This window comes from Psammomys obesus, unplaced genomic scaffold (assembly GCF_907164565.1).
Source record: "Psammomys obesus unplaced genomic scaffold, mPsaObe1.curated_primary_1811, whole genome shotgun sequence".
Taxonomy (NCBI): domain Eukaryota; kingdom Metazoa; phylum Chordata; class Mammalia; order Rodentia; family Muridae; genus Psammomys; species Psammomys obesus.
The window spans coordinates 5,660,986-5,667,020 of NW_026586589.1; positions in this window are offsets into that span (position 1 = coordinate 5,660,986).

Sequence of the window (6,035 nt, forward strand, 5' to 3'; positions counted from 1 at the left end):
GGGTATTGGTCTCTGTAGGACCCCTTCTCAGAGAAGGGAAAGGTCCCTTTTGCTGGAGCCCTCTGGAAGAGTTGAACAGTTTTTCAGTGGGGAGTGAGGATTGAAAGAAAATTTAAAAAACAAATACACTTTACATGGGATGTGTTCGAGAGGGCTGCCAGTAGAAACTGTCACACCAGTATGTTCCACAATTCTTTTTTATAGTCAGAGCAAAGCACCTCGATAAAATGAAGGAGTTTGAGAAGTCAAACTTGTTTACCTTGACCACTTGTCTGTGTGATTCTCAGAAAAGGATAACAAAAGGAAATGAACTTGGCAAAACATCCTGTCTATCCCTGTATCCAGGGGAAGGCCAGAGTGAAAACAAGCAGCTCTCCACACCCCTTATTCTGATATTTCTTTAAGTACTAGCCACAGCTTTGAGACATCTTCCTATATTCCTACACACCCTGGGAATTTCTCTCACTCTCTACACCCAGTTCCTCTGCATGGCTTGTTTGCTAGGCTTTATTGCAAGAGGCATGACATTCTTCCATTCTCTTCAATTCCTCTTGTTGGCTGCTGTTTTTCTGCCTGTCCCTCACACTTGAATAAAACAATGTTGGCCTTTCTTTCAAGTTTGTCTCTAAATTCTTTTTTTATGAGACTAAATATCCAAGAGGAGAAACACCCACACTCCCAGCAAGCCCCTCACAGCATGAGCCTAAATAAAGTTCTTCCTCCCTTAAAGTGCTTCTTGTGAGGGCATTGGTCTCAGTGAAATGAAAAGTAACAGAGCCCCATGGTACCAGAGTGAATAAAGACACTGTGGGTTGTGCAAGCTCTGAGTGGTCCACCAATGCTCTGATGTCACAGGGAGCCCTTGTGAGGAATGACAGACAGCTGTCCATATAATGCACTGCCTGGGGCTGGTTGTGTCCTTGTGTGCAGAGAGGTGTTTGGACTTGGCACTTGGTGGTTGGTTGGATTTGGTGGTTTGTGGCTGGACTAGATTTGAACATTGGTGATTGTTAGGACTTTGACAGTGACCATCGCTACACTTCGACATAGTGAATTCTGTCCTGCTGTTTATTTACACAACCTCAGAGGGCTGGTTTTCTGTTTATGTAATTTTATTACTTGGGGATTTGTTTTCCACTTTGCCTTCTTGTTTCTCTCATTTGTCTTCATGGCTTAATAGTCATCCTTTCTTCTTCTTTTTCTTTCTTTGTTTTTGTTTTTTAGCTTTCTTCCGTTTTGTTTTAGTCTTTCTTTTGATTTTCTTGCTTGTTTCAGACTGGCTTTTTCTGTGTAGCGCTGGCCATTCTGCAACTTTCTCTGTAGACCAGGCTGGCCATAATGTCAGAGATTCACCTGCCTCTGCCTCCAGAGTGCTGAGTTAAAGACTGCCTGGCCAACATCCATTTTTTTTTCTTTTCTAACTTCTCATTTGACTCTGTCCCTTTAATACTGTGACATATTTCTGCTTTTAAATATTAGCTTAGTATGTATTAATTGTACAACACCATTTCATTGACTTTTGCACACATGATTTTGATGTAAGCCTGCTCCATTCTGGTACTGTTTTTCATCCTGCTTGTTATATTCCAATACCCCTATATTCCCCATTTCCTTTAATCCCAATTTGAAGCCACCCAATGCTGCATATGGGACATAACTTGTGGTATTTGTGTTGGGTTAGGTTATTCCTCATAACATTGTTACCTCAAAGTATTGACTTTCCTGCTCAGATGGAAAGGTATCCTGGGACTCAGAAACCCAGGAACCACACAGTTCTGAGGTAGGATGGTGTCCTAGTAGAAGGACATCCTCAGCCATGGTATGCCAGGAACCACACAGCTCTGAGAGGAAACTCCTCAGCAGAGGCATTGCAGCTCCCAAGCAGGGTATCCCCAGCTGAGCTGAGGAGCTCAGTAGCCTCAGCCCTGCCTTACTTATCTCCTTGTCTACGTTGCATCTAAACCTCCAAGCCCTCATAGTTTCCTACCATTCAGATTTCCCACATTATACTTGCTTTTAGTGAAATCTTAGGTCTGCTTCATTCTCCATGTCCTCATTCCAAGACCACTCCTCCTGCCTCTGCTCTCCCAGCCTTTGCGCTCTCTCCTCCTCTGCCTCCCACTCCTTCCTGTCTTCTGGCTCCTCCCCTCTCCCCGCCTAACTTCTTCCTCTCCATTGCTCAACATTGTGGCTGGTTGTTTTATTTTGACATGTTTAAACAAAATTGAGACAGATGATGCTTAGAATAAGTATCACAATGCAATGTCCGGATTGAAACCAGAGAATGGGGGAGGGGTGAAATCAGCATTTGAATGAACAAGGGTAAGGTGTATACATTTCAAAAGAACATTATAACAACAATATCTTTCAGTGAAAAAGTCATACCAGGAAGAAAATCTCTATTGGAAAGACAAATCCAGGAGAGAAAGGACAAATCCAGGAGAGGAGGAACAAATACAAGATTGACTAGCTGATCCCAGGAGAAGGCAGCAGAGAACTGAACAGGCACAACATTTATGTAGGATTACTTAGGGGGCAGACCATTTTATGGTAGAAATTTCCATATTGAACATTGGTAGTTTTAAAGTCTTGAGCTTGACAATGGAGGGTTTTCCTTGTTCAGACATGGAAGGTTTTCCTGCTGAGGGATTAGTGGGGATTAGTTCAGAATTTTCACCTAAAATTAGCATCATCTAGAACGGATCTTACCGAGGAGCTGGAGATGACCTTTTGGACAGTTACATAAGCTGCAAATACCATTATTACAGTTCTAGGGAAGAGGCTGGGCTGTTAGATCCCCAGGAAAGGAAAGGACGTAGACATTTTGTGACTAGAGGGTTTATAGAGTGTACAAACTGTACAGTTTATAAATGGAGTCCTCTGAAAGGAAGCCTATCCCATGCAGCTTGAGTCAGCATGAGTAGCCAACAGAGGAGATGCTACCACAGCGGACAGTTTCCCTGACAGAAGTAGGCTGAGGCAGCAAAGGAATAACTGTCACTTTGGGCAGTTCCCTCTGAAGTGATGTCACTGTTGATGGGAGCTGCCTTTTGGAGAGGGTCTGCAAAATTTTTGATTGCTCTTGTCTTAAAGTGCACCCTGGGGAAAGAAGTAGGGCTCTGACAGCTCTTGTGGGGAGAGTAGTGGCTGCTTTGACCTCACCGCTCAGGGATTTACTTTTACACAAAGTAAATCCATTTTCAGAAAATGACAAATTTGATTCTGTTCCATAAGCACTGTGTGATTTTTGCCCCTGGTCCCACATATACATTCTCTGTTTATCAAATGGGGCATGTTGCATCCCATGCATTCCTGGGTCAACCTATGTGAACACTCAATTATGGCCTTAAATTCAGTGTCTTCCCTTCATGATGGCTTTCTTAGCCAAGTATCAAAGTTTTGTCCTTTGAAATGGGGAGCCCTGTTTTTCTCTTTCCTTTTCCCTTTCTTTCCATTCTGCTCTGATCCTTCTTCCTTCTTTCCATCCACTGTGTTTGTACTTGGTTGGTGCTTGTGTTCCTGTGCCATGAAGCCTATCCTGAACTTTCCTTGAAGATATCTCTGACTTTGAAACTTAGAATTTATAGCTCTCAGCATTTCTAGAAGTGATTCTAATTTATTTTTCGTGCCATATTTTCTTGCTGTCATTAATGTTGACTTCTACAGAGAGCAGTCAAGTGTGATGATGAAAAGGGAGTTCAAGGCCAGTTCCTTTGAAAGGCAAAGGATTACTACATTTTGGGCACACTAGGGGAAGGGTCTTTTAGCCAAGTCAAAGTCACTCTCCACCTTGTGATCGAGACTCTAGTGGCCATCGAAATATTGGAAAGGAGCCCAGGTACTAAGTACCTGATCAGTTCTGAGATTGAGCTCCTGAAATCTCTGCATCAACATCATATAATACAGCTGTTGTAGATTATCAAGACCAGGTATGAAACCTACCTGGTGATGGAACACCCAGCCGAGGGACCTCTGAAGAAAAGAGTCACCAAGCGTGGGAATCTATAGGAGGAGGCACATACTCTATTTACAAAACTGACTTTGGCCATTAAATATATCCACAGTTGCAATATTATGTACTGAGACATCAAGCTTGAGAACATTCTCATTGAAAGGGGCATGTGAAACTCAGTGACTTTGGCTTCAGGAAAATGCTGGTCCCTGGGGAAAAGGTCAGTGTCTTCTGGGGCACACATAAATATTGTGCTCCTGAGGTGTTCAGTCAAACAGAATATCAAGGGCTTCCCACAGACATATGGAGCCTGGGAGTAGTACTCTATATCATGGTGACAGGTCATCTCCCTTTCAGGGAGAAAGAGTATTCCAAAATAAAGCAGCAGCTCCTTTCCTGAAACTTTTGGATCCCGCATCACCTCAAGACCTACTGAATGGATATTGACAGTGGACCAAACAAAGATGCCCTCCATCAAGGGAAGTTATGGCACATTGGTGACTGTACCATGGTGAAGACACATTGAATCCTTCAGAAGAAATTGAGAGCGAGAGTCCAATCTTTCTTTTGAAATGTTTTTGATGGAATACAAATTCCAGAGCTCAAAGATGCTCTGAGGGAATGAAAGTATACTAATGCCATGGCAACCTACTCACTGGCAAAAATGAAGACTTCTGGCAGTGTCAATTTCATCACAATGGAAAGCTGGGTGGAAAGCTGGGTCAATGCCAAAGCTCCTGACCTCCCTCTGCCTGTATGGAAGGGAGCCAGCGTCCCTACCCTCTCTATCTTCATTTTGCTCACTCTCCCTGAACTCCCTAAGGATGAGAGGAAAGGCTGTAGAACGAGGCACAGTATGCCTCCCACCCATTCTTCCCTGAAGTACAAGTTCACAAAATGCTCCTCACCACAGCATGAACATCTTCTTCACACAGAAAAGGGACATCAAACAGAGAGATTCAGAGCAACAGAGTGCTGACCTTCATCATCATCATCATCAAGAACAGCAACAACAATAACATACTCAGAGGATACATCCTTGGAAACATCAAGTTTTGAAGAAAAAGGAAGATGTGAGCACTAAGAGTTCTGAGTCTATAGACACAGGAACAAGCACATTCTCCCATGAGTCCACGTCCAAAAACCATTACCCAGTGAGGAGGCCCAGGAAGAGAGCACTGATACTGGGTCCTTATGAGACAGGAACCCACCCTAGAGGGATAAAGGCCCTCAGGAGTATGTCCAAAGGCAGTGCTAGTATGTGTGCCCCAGTGCCCCAAAGACAGCAATGCTGGAAGGTTCCGAAGAAGAGGATTTGCCAACCCTTATGCAACTTGTTTTGCTGCCTCCCAGTGGCAAACAGACAAAGCTTGGGAAAGACCAAAGTCACTACAGCCAATGAGGAGGTTTGCAGAGACACTGACTAAAACAGGTAGGTGTGCTGGGAAGGATACACTTCTCTAATCCCTTTCATCTTATGTATTCTTAGCATTCACTGAGGGGGCAGTTGATGCTGTATCTATCACCACAAAGAGAAAATCCAATCCTGTACCCCCCCCACTAGGAAACTTCCAAAATTTGAGCTCGAGGTAGACAGTAGATGATAGTGACTCGAGCCTGGGCAAGGATGGTGGAGAAGGGTTGGTGAAAAGAGCATTGTAGCACATGGGAGGAAACAGCCTGAGACCCCATGCCAGCCCAGTATCAACACATCCAAGCATATTTCTACTAAGATGCTCCTTTTTAAAATTTATTTATTTTTTATAATTTGTTCACTTTATACTTGTATTGTATCTCCCTCCCTTATCTCCTCCAGGTCCCAACAACCTTTCCTCTTTTCCTCCTATGCACCTTCCCTAGTCCACTAAAAGGGGTAGTCTTTCTAACCAACCATCAGGCTCTATCCTAGTAAACCCCATTAGGACTGCCTGTATCCTCTGTCTCTGTGGCCTGTCAAGGCCACCCCACCAACGGGAAGTGATCAAAGAGCAGGCCAATGAGTTCACATCAAAGACAATCCCTGCTCACCTTATGAAGAAACTTATGTGAAGACTGAGCTCCTGGGTTTGGGCTACATCTGATC